General features: G+C 44.8%; 1 protein-coding gene across 6 annotated transcripts in view; it reads right to left on the bottom strand.

The window, feature by feature from the left end:
* LOC100745350 (fasciclin-3) overlaps positions 1-13,412 on the bottom strand; it is a 347,287-nt gene that overhangs the window by 263,001 nt on the left and 70,874 nt on the right. The gene's annotated exons all lie outside the window — the stretch shown is intronic.

The following is a 13,412-nucleotide window of genomic DNA, read 5'->3' on the forward strand; positions in this document are numbered from 1 at the left end:
CCGGCAAGGCGACGAGTCGATGGCGGCGGCTGGCATCGTCAGACCGCTATCGATGGGTTCGCGTGATCGAGTCGAAGCGGAGAAAACCGTTCCGTGAGCGCTAATGGATTAAGGCGGAAAACGCAGTTAAGCCGAAACCAATCCCTTATCTCTCATCTGGTAAGTGTATTGCGGCCGTGCCGCGGCGTAGCTTCCTTTGTGAAATATCTTCCTTTATTTTTTATCCGGCCCTCCTCTTTCCGGAGCACGTATTCCCTTTACGAGAGAAAGAGAGAGAGGGAAAAGCGATCGTGCCTTCGAAATTTCCTCGTACCGCTTTATTCCCTTCTTCCCTTATATTGCATTAAAACACGTCGATGCTCTCCCCATCAACACGTCCCTTCAATGGATGTTCCAATTTTCCGTTTGACGACGTGATTATGAATTCGTTGCGATCACGCTGCTCTTTGATCAATTAACGGTATGAATTACGGCTACACGTATTATATTTTATGTTTCCATTTCTCTCGATGAACATGCGATTGCTATTACTTCATATTTTGCATCGTGTCAATATTCCCTTTCGACGTTAAGTTTCTTCAACGATATCATCGTCGATTCTTTGCGTTCGTTTCGCGAACAAAAGCAGGTCCATTCGCTAAAATCAAAGGCTTGCGTGTACGATAAACCTATAATGCTAATAAACGCGTGTATTATTGAAATTTTGCGAGTAATAAAATACTCTGAATACGTTGAAGAACGAGGAAATAACGTGTATTAACTTTAATTCCTCGCATTAAGCTTTCTGATCCCTAATCTTTCCGGGAAAGTCGAGTTTCATCAAGAGCGAGATTGAACTGGAAAGAGTTCGAATAAGACCGCGCTTTATTCTATCTTTTATTTCCCGACGACGCGACATGGCGTGTGAGGAAACGAACCGCCGTAGCGAACAGGCTTATCGTCGTGACGTAGAAAAATATTGCTTCTAAAGATATAGTTGGTTCCGACGCAGGAAAATATCACTTCTTCCATTTCTCAACAAGTGGTGATTAGCGGAGAGGAGTGGAAAAGGCGAGAATATATCAGCGAGATGTTTAACAACGAAGGGTGAAAAATTACCAACGTAGGGGGTTGGCTTTTATTCCAAGTTTTTGCTCCGTTCCTTTAGATCGGGACCATTGAACTTTCATCCACGTGACAATGCCTCTACCTCGGCTGATCGATGATGCCTGCGATATCTTAATGATTTTCCGCAATAGAAACAACTGTTTCTTTTACGACTTTTTGATATTAATCGTATTTTTGTACGACCATTTCATTCATTAACTATGCTAATTTTTTCACATTAACGATAGCGTCAGAACTCAGTTTCGATGATCCAACGAATCAACGAGTTCAACGTTGATTACAGAAAATCGCTCATCAGCTTCGAAATCGATCATCAGGTTCGAGCCTTGCCAAGAATATAATATTTGCAAAAGATCTATCAATCGATCTTCAAATATAACAAGAAACTTAAATAATAGCGTACATAATAAATTTAGATTGGTAAGAATTAAAGATTAGCAATCTCCTATTACTCTCTTTTACCACCAACGAAGAATTAATAAATTGTAATAATTCCAATACGAAATATCAACAGTGTGAAAATTGCTTTCTCCAATTGCGTGTAACAGATTCAGCCAGGAAGATAATTCCTGCGAATGTCATAAGGGTCGAAACAAGTTTCCAATTTTCACGGTTTGCGTCGTATTAACATAAACCATCAATCACGCCGCATTTACGGGGAACGTTGGAAAAGAAACGAATGTATGTGCACGTGTATCACAAGTTGGATCAACGACGACAGTCCGGGGGTTAAATTGTCGCGTTACGACGGGCCAGGTGTCCAGATTTAACGTCCCTCTCGTAACGATCCATTCTCATCAAGTCGTTGCTGCAATACCAGCAGCTCCGCCCAGCGGGATAAGAAATAGCGAGAGGCGAAAAGGAATTAATAAATTCCAACTACGACGATGTGTAGCGACCGGCGTACCCTCGTTCGAGTAATTTTTTAACGTTAATGTATCGTGCCTCGATATTGTAACTAGTTTGTCGGCAGTATGTAAATCGAATCGGCGAAAAAATTTATTAGCTTGTTGCCTCGCGATTTTCGTTATGCTCGCGTGCAGGCGAGGCGGCTTGTTAGACGCTTGAGTGAGTGTGACGGATGAAACACGTCGAAGTATGGAAAATTTCTTTCTAACGATCTTTTGGACCTGTAGTAACATGCTAATGTACACGCGTTTTTAAAGGATTTTTTCTCTCGATAAATTAGCGATATTTGATTAAAATAACGAATACGTAGTTGAAGATGCATAAAATAAACAATTTTTCCTTTGCACCATGCAGATGGTCAAGCATCTACAATGATCGACCGCTTTGCAAAAACGTTAGACGACCAGACCACACCCTAAAAGAGCATTCTACTCGATAATTCGGTGAGTTACATCAAAGAAAGAAGCAATCCTGCCTGGGATTGTGCAATCAAATAATCGTTAGCATACATTCATCAAGATGGAATGGCGAATGCATCCATGGAATCGACCACCCTTGACGAAAATAAGTATAACGCAGACAGCAACAGCGAACCTCGGGATCGTAACCGAGATTGAGTCACTTCGGTGGCACGTATACGTCATGAAAATTCAATAGACAACGTCCCCTTGCATATGTCCGGGTTATAAGTGGGAAAGAGAAAGGTGGAACGAAGCGCGAGACTGAGAACGAAAGGGGGAGAGGAAGCGCGAGTCAAAGGGGATGGGAGGGAAGGGAAAAATCCGTCGGAGATGCAATAACGGCGCCATGGGGCGCTTATCCCGGGGATCTTTGTAGCTCGTGCGAGGCTTGCCCTTTGTGAGTCGCTGCCCCTTATCGTGATCGACGACCTCTTGGCCGCCGCGTTTCGAAATTCACCCACCCCAAAAAGCCATTTCTGGCGTGCTACGTCCTATGGGACCGACGAAAAGGCGCGGCCGAACGGTCGTGCGTAATAGCTTTCGCCCTGTCTTTGAAACCGGCCCAAGGGACCCTTCCGTCGTAACATCGTCGAAAATAGAATTCCGTAGCATCCATCGGCCATCCACCGGTGTTATTATTAATTAATACGCTTACGTACGTTTACGTTCGCTCTACCGTTCGTTGGCTATCGAGCCACGCGCTCTTGGAAAATAGTTACGATACGATGGATAAAGTACCGTCTCCCTTGAGCTTTGTCCAAGCATCAAGATACAACGAAAATTTACGGACGCAGTGTTTTATTTTCTTTTATTGTATCTTGCGGGCACGACCAGTTGCTTGCAATTTAATTCGCTAGTCCATTTGCCAGACAGGCGACGGGATCTTTCTTCGAGGAAAGATTTGTAAATTTCTTCGATTACACGGTGAAACACAGCCACTGTTGTACTCTAGCTGATCCAGCGAACGCGGCAACTCGTTGCTCGCGGTTCGAACGGCGCGGAGAAAGAAAGCTCGCGGCAACTACGTCTAGTCATCGACTCTTTTATCAGAGTCGCCTTTCGATCGACTTTGATTAAAATCCGAACGAGTGGTTTCTCTACTCCTATGCCGGTTTAGATCGCGTGTATCGCGCGAATACTTTGTGCGCCGCGGTGCATGCGGCTTATCGTACGCGAAATTACGGTGCATTTAAAGTCCCGCATTCACGACAAATGTGAATATGGGCTCTCGTGACAGGGTTGCTCCGCGATATTTCCGCATTAACGTTGCACGTCATACATCCGGTTTTCGTTCAACGTCTACCGTCTCTTGCCTCCTATCTCTTTTTCTGTCCGGTTAAATCGTGATCCTCCCTTTTTCACTGACCGTGTGACGCGCACGGAAATTGCACGAAAAAAAGCAGGAAAATAGAAAAAAAAATATGCGTTTCAATCAGAGAAATGTGCCTGGCGGTGACGCGAACACAGCTCGACGTCGGATAACACTAACTGCAATTACGAATTATTTCATTACCGTTTTCACGATTCGAAAGCGACCAACGAATTTTTTCTCCCCCCACCTAGGCGAATAGCGAGAGGAACAAAGATAAAAGAGAAACGCGTCCGGCGGAATCATTAAGATTATTACCACGCGGGAATATAACGGATGGGCATTCGACGTGCGTCGTATCCCTCGCCGGTGTGTTCGAGGAACTGGCGTTTCATAAAATATTCAAAAGTACGAGCCTCAGTTCTCTCTGGTGGTTTTCGCCGGACGAAGTGCAAATACGAGGGTTCGTTGGACGACGGTTGTTTCTCGGGGAAAACGAAATTGAACGTTAGAACATATACATATTTTTTTTAATAGCGACGTCCCTACATATTAAGCTAACTGCGACGGTAAATGACGATCTACATTCGTCAGGCGAACTTCAACGTTCTTTTACCTTTTACCGCTAAATTCTAGTCATTTTTTTCCTTTCACTTTACGATGATCGGTAATGAATTAAAATCGACTGCATTTCGATTGTATCAAAGAGCGAATACAGTTAGATTGCAGAAGGGAAAGACACTCGAAAAACGATTGTCGCAACGAAATCTCCTTCGGTTGTAAATTTCCGCGAGGCTATTCAATTACCGTGACAACATCGAAGGATGGTATCGTAAAACTAACGACGGTAAATCAAACTAATTGAAACAAATTCTGTATACGAGGTACGCGTAACCAACGAGAAAGCACGATTAATACTCTTTGTATCGGGGCTGACAATGCGCACGCGGCTGCTTTCGTAGAAAAGACAAATAACCAGCTGTCCGTGGAGCTGTACATATGGCGGACCTAAATCAGTGCACAATATGCGTTACGCGTATCCGATGGATCGTCCAATGAGATATGTTACCCACGCATACACGCTCACCATCCACCGGGAATCCGGTTATCTGTCCGTGTTCTGATTGGGCCTATCAGCTCGACGCAGCACCGTCATTCACCATTTCGTATGCGAGCCAGCGAGTTCTTTGATCTTTCGCGATTTCAATCCAGTTATACAACGGCTCGCCGATGTATGTACCTTCATCCACCCCAGGCCCTTAACCGAGTCGTGTCGTCCGTGTCGTTCATCCCCTTCTCTTACTTTTATTCCCCTGTCTTCGTGTGTCTCTCTCCCTTTCTCCCTTTCGTTCCATTCTCTTTCTTTCGTTTCTTTCTTTCTCTTTTCTTTTTTACAGAACACTCTCAGCTTGAATGCACGTGTATCTTCAGCCAGAGTTGTGTATTTGCACCGATGGGATTCAACGTAACGGGGACAACTTTATTCATTCGTTCGACGAATCCGACACGGATCGCGGCTGGCTGAACATCAACCACGTCCATGCACCGATTCGCCACGGTCCTCGAACGACACGACACGCGTGTGCACTCGTCTGCTGCACGGCCAAGTTTCTAAGCTGAAAGGCAGGGTAGATACGCTACGAGGATCAAGGACCTGTTAAACTGCCGTAGCCCGTGACCGATACTCGCCAGATGGGAAACCGAGGATTTCTACGAGATCGGAGGAATCTCGTTTTGTCGAAGCTTCTTCGACGAGAGATTCACCGGAGAACTGGTTCCGAGAATATGTTTCCAGGACATTTTATCAAATAAAATAATTTATACGATACGGCTTAAAGTAAATTACATTAGTTCTAAAAGTTCCCGTGGTTGTATTTCCAGTCCTACAATATTATACGAATCGTGTGGCAAAAATATTCCATATTGATTTAATCACGGTCTGGTTAACCTCGTTCGAGTAACTACGGTTGCACAATATCGTGTAATAGAGCGAGAAAAGCGTATAAATCAATAATTAAAACATTACTCGGGACATACGAGAAATTCCGTCGTATCCAAGGTACGGAGAATCCTTGAAACAGCAAACAACGCGTCTCGTATATTCTATTCATAGCTCGGTTTTACCTGTGGTAACGCTAAAAAAGCATAACGATGAAATCCATCCTCGACAATGGTGGACGTCAATTCCAAAGCGCGAATAAATCCGAAACGCAGATGCTCGTCGTAGATTTTTCACGAGCAGCCGTTCGCGCGTTGAAAATTGAAAAACAGAGAACGGAATCAATTTATCTTCGTTCGAATCTTCAACACCGAGCGTGCAGAAAAGACATCGAGCGACACAAGCAGAACGCGCGAAAAAAAAAAAAAAAGAAAGAAGGGGGCAAACGTATCCAATAAATCCTCGGAATAATAGTCGCGAAGAAGACGAATAATCGGCAACGGCATAAATCGCGACCCGGGACCCAGTGAATCCGGACGAACGTTCGAACGCGATAAGATTCGTCGCGCAACGCGTCGAGCAGATTTTCCGACGAGCCATCGTCGATCTACCCTCGCCCCCGATACATCGGATAATTGGCGTGACGATGCGTACACGTGCTTCGTCAGTTTTAGTACACAAAATCACGAGAGGGCAGACAGCGGGCCGGATTCGGTTGAGTGTCGAGTTTTCGCGGTCCGCTCTGTTTCATCCGGTTAAAAGGTTCGATATTTGGTTACCCCAACACGTTTCAACGCTGCGCACACCGCTTTGAACCGGACACACATTGAAATTAGTTTGTTTCCGAACGAGGCTGGCATTCATCAGGCTGGTCTTTTTTTACGGGACGAGCTCTCATCGTCGACATAGCTGGACCGAGGCTGAAATATTCCGACAGAGATATTCATACATATAAGTAGGGAAATTTCATCGTCGTTAGAAATGCTGGTCACGCCGGGGGGAAATCGCTCTCGGGAACCACGACAGATATAATTTAAATCGTACGCCGGCGAATCTGCAAATTCAGCTCGGCTGGCAGCGTTCCGCAAGGTGTGTCCGGCGAAACACGAAATTGCCAGGACGAATCGAGACAGGCCGTGCTTTTCCGCGGAGTTAAACGCTCTAGGAACACGGGACAATCATTTTGCAGCTATTAAATCCCAATTTTGAAAGTATTGTGATCGCAGTCGAAATCTGACATATTTGCAAATAGGAATTTCACTAATATAGAAGTGTGACGTAATTGCGAGGAAGGAAAAGTGAAACATATCGTTTCGACGATTTTGGTGGTCCTTTAGAGCAATGTCTCTTCACACGCTAGGGTCGCGGGCACACAATGAAGCAAACATAATTGAATTTCGCGTGACGATCGACACACGTTACCATTCACGTATCGACTTCGATTTACGGCCGAACTTGTGCCAAAAGGTATCCGAGAGTAACGCGTGAAACGTGAAAATTCGATGGGGGAATATCAGAACATCGGTGGACTCTTGAGAACCGGCGTGGCGCGAAGTTGGAACTCGAGGCGCGGCGAATTTGGCAATGTTCCATAACCGATATGCGAGTCGAGTTCGCTATTTGAAAGCGAGCTGTTTCGTACGTAGAGCGTGCAGATCGTTATCCAATCCCGTGCGTGCGTATCCCATCCCCGTGGGTAATAAAACACTCGTCTACGCGGCCAGCTCATTTTGCCATAAAGCCCCGAACAACTAAGGATGCGCCTTTTGATTTTTCCACCCCTCGATGCTACTTATCGAGGATATATAATTCGAAATAGGCTATTTATGGTAAAAAAGGGTAGCCAGATTTTCAGACCCCGCTTCGTCGCCCTGCTTATCCCGTGATCCTCCTCTCCCCCTGTCCCTTTCTTTGCGCCCGATGTTTCCAGCTCCCTTACTCGACGAAGATCATCCTGATCGTCCTTACGTGCAATAAATCACGTCGCTTCCGTGAGAAGCACCGCTCCACGCTCTCTCTGAAACGCGTCACTACGTTCAGCCACTACGTTCACGATGATAAAACGCGATAGCGTGCCCCAGATTAGGCGAGTTCCTTGACTCCGACCAATTGCCCTTTTAACGGCGTTACAGCATGGTGAGAACGCGCAAATGGAATATGGAAAAGCTGGTGCTCGACGAACGAATGAGCGTAACTGGCGCTAACAACCAAGTAAAGCTTTTTTCCCTCGTTCGTATTTGGAACGGTACTTAACACGGACCACTCGAATCAACGCTTCGATAGTTCACCTATCGAATTCAGTTCGTGCTCGTGCGGCTTCGTTCGCAAATTCTTCCGGTCGACGAGCGCAGGAATTAAGCGGCGTCGCGGGAACGTATCTCGGAATCGAAGGTCAATCTTGGTGGAAGTAGGGCGGTGCGATAGAACGATCTCCAAGCCGCCGGCTCGGTGGGACGAAAATGTTTTCGCAGCGGACTATCACGGGAAACTCGTCGAGTCAGAAGAACCTAATCCGACCGAGCAAAGGGCAAAAGGGGAAAATATCTGGCGCGCGACGAAATCCCGGCTCGACTCCGCATCGAGGGCCACTCCAACGTCGGAGCGTCTCTTATTTGCGATTCTTTCGAGGGGGCGAGAGACCCGACACCCCGTGACCATTCTCGCACCCCTACAGTCGTCCTCGCTCTGCCCTCCTCCTCCTTGACTACGGTTCATCCCCTAACCGAGCTAATAAGCAACCCTAAAGAGACGTCGACCGGCAACTGTGACATGTATATACCGACGCAGGATGCCAGAGGGCAATTTGTATTCATATTCGGCATGGTAATTAGACCGAGGGCATAATAATCCTGATACTTGGACGGTACGCGCCCAGCGCCTGAATAGATTCGGAATAATCGGCCTCTGACTTTAATAATAACGCTGCGGCCCGCGAGGGGAGAAACACCCAGCCACCCCTTTCGTGTCGCGCGTGCTTCGACCCTTGGAGCGATTTATTATTTGAAACGTACGAAACCGCACGCTCTCGATTCTCGTACACCTCCTGACGTATCGACTTCGCTTGCATTGTGTACGACAGCCAATTTGCATCGAGAACATGCGATTCGCAAAGCTTTACCGGAGTTGCTTTGTCAGGGGGGCGAGGGTGAGACGAAGAAGCGAAACAGGATTGTAATATAGTTCAATTAGGTACGAGTGTTTGCTCTCCATTGAATTACATTGCTAATGCTTGCGCGTAATTATTAACCCCTCAACGACAGAATTCGTACGGATGCAGAGGTTTTAAGGGTGGAAATTATTTCCAGCTTTCAACGTGTAAATCGTTGATGGCGAGTATTCGGACGAAGTGAAAATATTGTTGTTGAAAAGCTTTCTGTACTTTAAACTAACGTAAAAGCATTGGATGATAAGAAATTGAATATTTATGAAAAATTGATCTATAGGTACGACCGAAATTTTTTATTGTATATCGAGATTGAACGACCAAGTGAATGAAAAGGCTATGTAAATCAATCTGATTTTGTAGTCGGCAGGCAAAAATTAATATTACATACAAGAGAAACTTTCTTTTTGTCAAGTTACAAATATATTGTCTTTTATAGCTTACATTTTAGAAATGCCGCGTAATCGATAACAGGTGAATAGAAAGTTTGATTGTATCTCCACGGTGTTAGGCGAAACAGCGTACAAACGAAGCCCGAAAATCATAGCGAAAAGTGCAAATCGGAAACGGGGGAAAAACCGTTTGTATCTTTTGGTTCGCAAGAGACGCTATTGAGGTGCGGAAACTGAGTATTGTCCCGACTCGTTTGCGTCTAAATCCGCAAAAAAAAACCGCGTTGACAAAAATTCAAAAGAACGAGCTACGAATGTAAAGCAGGATGCACAGAGTGGTTCACTACGCGCGACTGAACATCGTCGAAGCTCCGCTTACCAAAACATGCGTGCGCAGTTCTGTAAACGCGACTCGTCGACAAAAAGCGAGATCGGATAAACCATAATTTTCCAGCGTTATTTTCGCGTTTCGACGAAAGTAGCTGATCCAAACCTAATTCGATCTTAATGGATGGCAACGCGAGAGCATTCGAATATAAGCGGAAGAGTTAACCAAACGTAACGAAAAACAAAAATGCGGTTCATTTTTCTCCCTTTACTGTCTAGTAAACGTAGACGCGAAGGCTTCCGTAAAAATTCCCGATCGTGTTTCTGTATCTATAAACGAGAGATTGGGCCGAGTTTCGAAATATTCGCGAAAAATCTGTCGCCATGAAAAAAAAATATTCGCCGGTGCTCAATGTATTTCTGATAACGCGTCTGATCCGCGATTTTACCACGAGAAAAAGGGCGGAAAAAATATTTCCCTGTAACGAGCGTGTCTTCAAACGAACACAACCATCGTCGAGTCACAGAGGGCACCAAAACACCGTATTCCAATAAAGCGGCAACGCGATTCGTTGAACCGAGTTTCCAAGGAAAATCGTCGAGTCGTTTCGGGTGGAACGATGGCCCTTTTATTCGGGAAATTCGTGGTTCCGCGAGCGAAACGAACCTCCGTGTGATTACTTACGGGTTAATAACGGCTTGCAATCGATGCACCATGGAGACGTAGGGATTGAAAATGTCATCGTGACAACGAACAGGTCCACGCCCCGTAGCATACGGACGTCAGAAGCGATTTAGGGTGAAGCCACGGGGTGAGAGTCAAATAGAAACCCCGTTGCTTTGAAATACGACATTAGGACATCCCACGGTACGTTAAGGAAAGAAACGGGACACGAGTCTCCTATATAGGGTGCGCTCAAACGTTGGCTAATTTAGCATGCGTGTACCGTACGGAAGCAAATATCACATAAATTACGATGTACAAGTATCCTTTACTCCATAGGGATTTCGCGTCGTCCCTCAATGTCAACTAACTAAGAAACGTTCTGACACAGGTGTAGAATCTTCTGCAACATATACGATTAATTTACTACGATATTTCTAATATAATATTTAATTTATAATACCGTGTATGACGTATAATCGATCAACGCTTTCTAAAATAAATATTTTATCAAAAACATCGATAACTCCCTACTTTTCCGATAACAAAAAGACCATACATTGCGCGATGCGTCAAGCACATCCGCCCATCCAGGCCACCCTGTATATACGTAAACGTCGGTTTCCATCCCCGCGAGTTCGAACGGTTATAGGGACACGAAGGGAGTTCGGTCGCATCTTTGGGGGAACGTAGCCTCGCGACATTATGTATCACTTAAATACCCTGCCGGCGACAAATAGCCTGACTCATGGGATTTTATTAGGCTACCGTGGGCACATTCTATCGCGAAATAATAGCGTCTACCCAGCGTCGACGCTCAACCATACAGGATATCATGGTATATGCCAGCGCGTATATACACCACGTCCATATATAATGTACATACGTGTATTCCGGTTACGTTAGCACACACACGCTCGTATTTGGCCTAGCACTCGAGATGAGGCGAGAGACTATCTCCGGGATACGGTGACAGCGAGAAACGGCCATTAAAAGGGAAGTTAAGAGGCAAATGAATTAGTTAAGACTTTCATTTTTTCTCTTCTCCTTCTTTTTCATCATCTTCTTTCTTTTCTTCCTTCTTCTTCTTCTTCTTCTTCGCCTTTCTTCTTTTTGTCGTTTTCTTCCTCGTTTTCCACCAACGAGTTGAACCGCGGCACTGATTTACTGGCAACGAGCGAACTAACTCGGCCGGCAATCGGACGACTGAGAAAGAACACCGGAAATGGCTGCTTTTGTACGCCACCAGCGGATACGAATTATGGGTCGCCGGCAGAAATTGGAGGACGTTTGTCGTTTCCGTGCTCCATGTAAAGCTTCCCCTTGTTACGCTAACGGCAGTTTCGTTACTCGGATTCGCGTTATTCCCGCCGTTGGGAACCTATTTTTGGCTCGGCAGCGACGAAATTACGTTTAGGTAAATGAAAATAACGAGACTATGTAATGCGGCCCTAAATTAACCATGCTGCACTCTTTGGGTCATTTCAATCGTATTTCTTCGTCCTTAGAAAGCTTAAGCTTGATGAATCGATAGAATATACGCGATCTTTCGTTTCCATTTTACCCTAACGACTATCTTGAAACGTTAAAGGCGTTTCATTTGCCAAGACGAGTACGAAGTTCTCAAGCTATAGAGTATAATATACCACTACTAATATAACATACTATTAACAACAACGTGAATTCGAAATACGTTCGCTATGATTTGACATCGATTGGTACAAGCTAAAAATAGTAGCCTGTTCTTCCATCAGTTTCTTTTAATAACACTTATTATTACTACATATTGTACCACATTATACAACACTGTATAGAGAAGATCAGAATTCGAGATGAATTAAAGATGATTTTAAGACTTACTTATTCGTTGAATAAGTAAAACTTGGTGTGAATCTAGTCGGTGAATTGGAACGTGGGCATAAACGAAGGAATAAAGTCGTGCTGACCTAGAACTAGATCATACATTCACCGGCTGTGTAAATAAATAAGTATCTATTTCAGATCGATCGACGGAAATTGGATCTCTTTTAAACGCCACGAGAAGATACTTCGTGTCCCGCGAATATTCAGTTACGCAAATATACAAGACGTTCGATGGTCTCTCGGTATGTTTCAAATCCGAAAGCTTGAAACGTGTCGCCGACGTTGACAGCGTGTTTAAATCTCCTTTCGTTCGATCGCGATTCCTATCTTTCTCGCGTGGCAAAGTCGACAGAAGAAAGAGGCATCTAAAAAGGCGGAGAGACGCCGGACGTCATTCAGGATTTTTCTTGTTGCTTTTCAACGTGTCTCGACGACGTCACCATGGAACGAGATCGTACGAGAAGGTTCTTACGGCTAACCAACAATCCCCAGCGACCTTCTTAACATTTCGTACGATGATCATAAATACCTATTAACGAGTATCCCCTTTATCCTGTTGCCGTGTTACGGAGACAGTGGCTTTTTACCCAGGCAAGTCGAAAAGTTTCTGGTCAAAGGGTTTCTCGACCGCCATAAATAACTGGCAAAAAAGAAAACGAATACGAGTGTCCGCGGAAACTAATAAAAGTGGATGATCGATGCGGTGTGAAACGAGTTTTCCAGACCAGAGTGTAACTGCTGTTTCGGAATTGCGGTGAATTTGAATTGCGTCAAAATAATATCGCGTTGAATTTACATGAAATTTTGCGTAGAATATTTAAAAATTCGAGAGATAAAAATCAATTGTCACTTTCCAACAACTCTGCCACCATTGACCGACGAATCTTCCAACTTTAACTCTTCCTAATTGTATTTTCATCCATAGATCACTCTCTTCTTCGCACAGCTTACGATGAGATCCGACGCTCGCTTAACGCGTGGTATTATTTTATATTATCATAAGGAGAATCTTGGATTCGCACGTTATCCAACACAGTCCCGCTACGGCAGGTCGATCGAATTTCAATATTTATAAGATTCTCTTGAAACCGGAACGGATGCGTCTGCGAAAGAGGAGTCTAACGTTGTACCGAAAACTCGCCAACTAACAATAGACAAGCAAACAACGGTATCATCGAGCACAAAAGCAGCCACTGGGAAACGCGAGGTCACCGTGTACGTGATTTCCACGTAATAATTCAGTAACCGTGATAGAGAGGCGCGTTCCAAAACGAAATG

Source organism: Bombus impatiens, unplaced genomic scaffold, assembly GCF_000188095.3.
Source record: "Bombus impatiens unplaced genomic scaffold, BIMP_2.2 scf_1461, whole genome shotgun sequence".
NCBI classification, from domain to species: domain Eukaryota; kingdom Metazoa; phylum Arthropoda; class Insecta; order Hymenoptera; family Apidae; genus Bombus; species Bombus impatiens.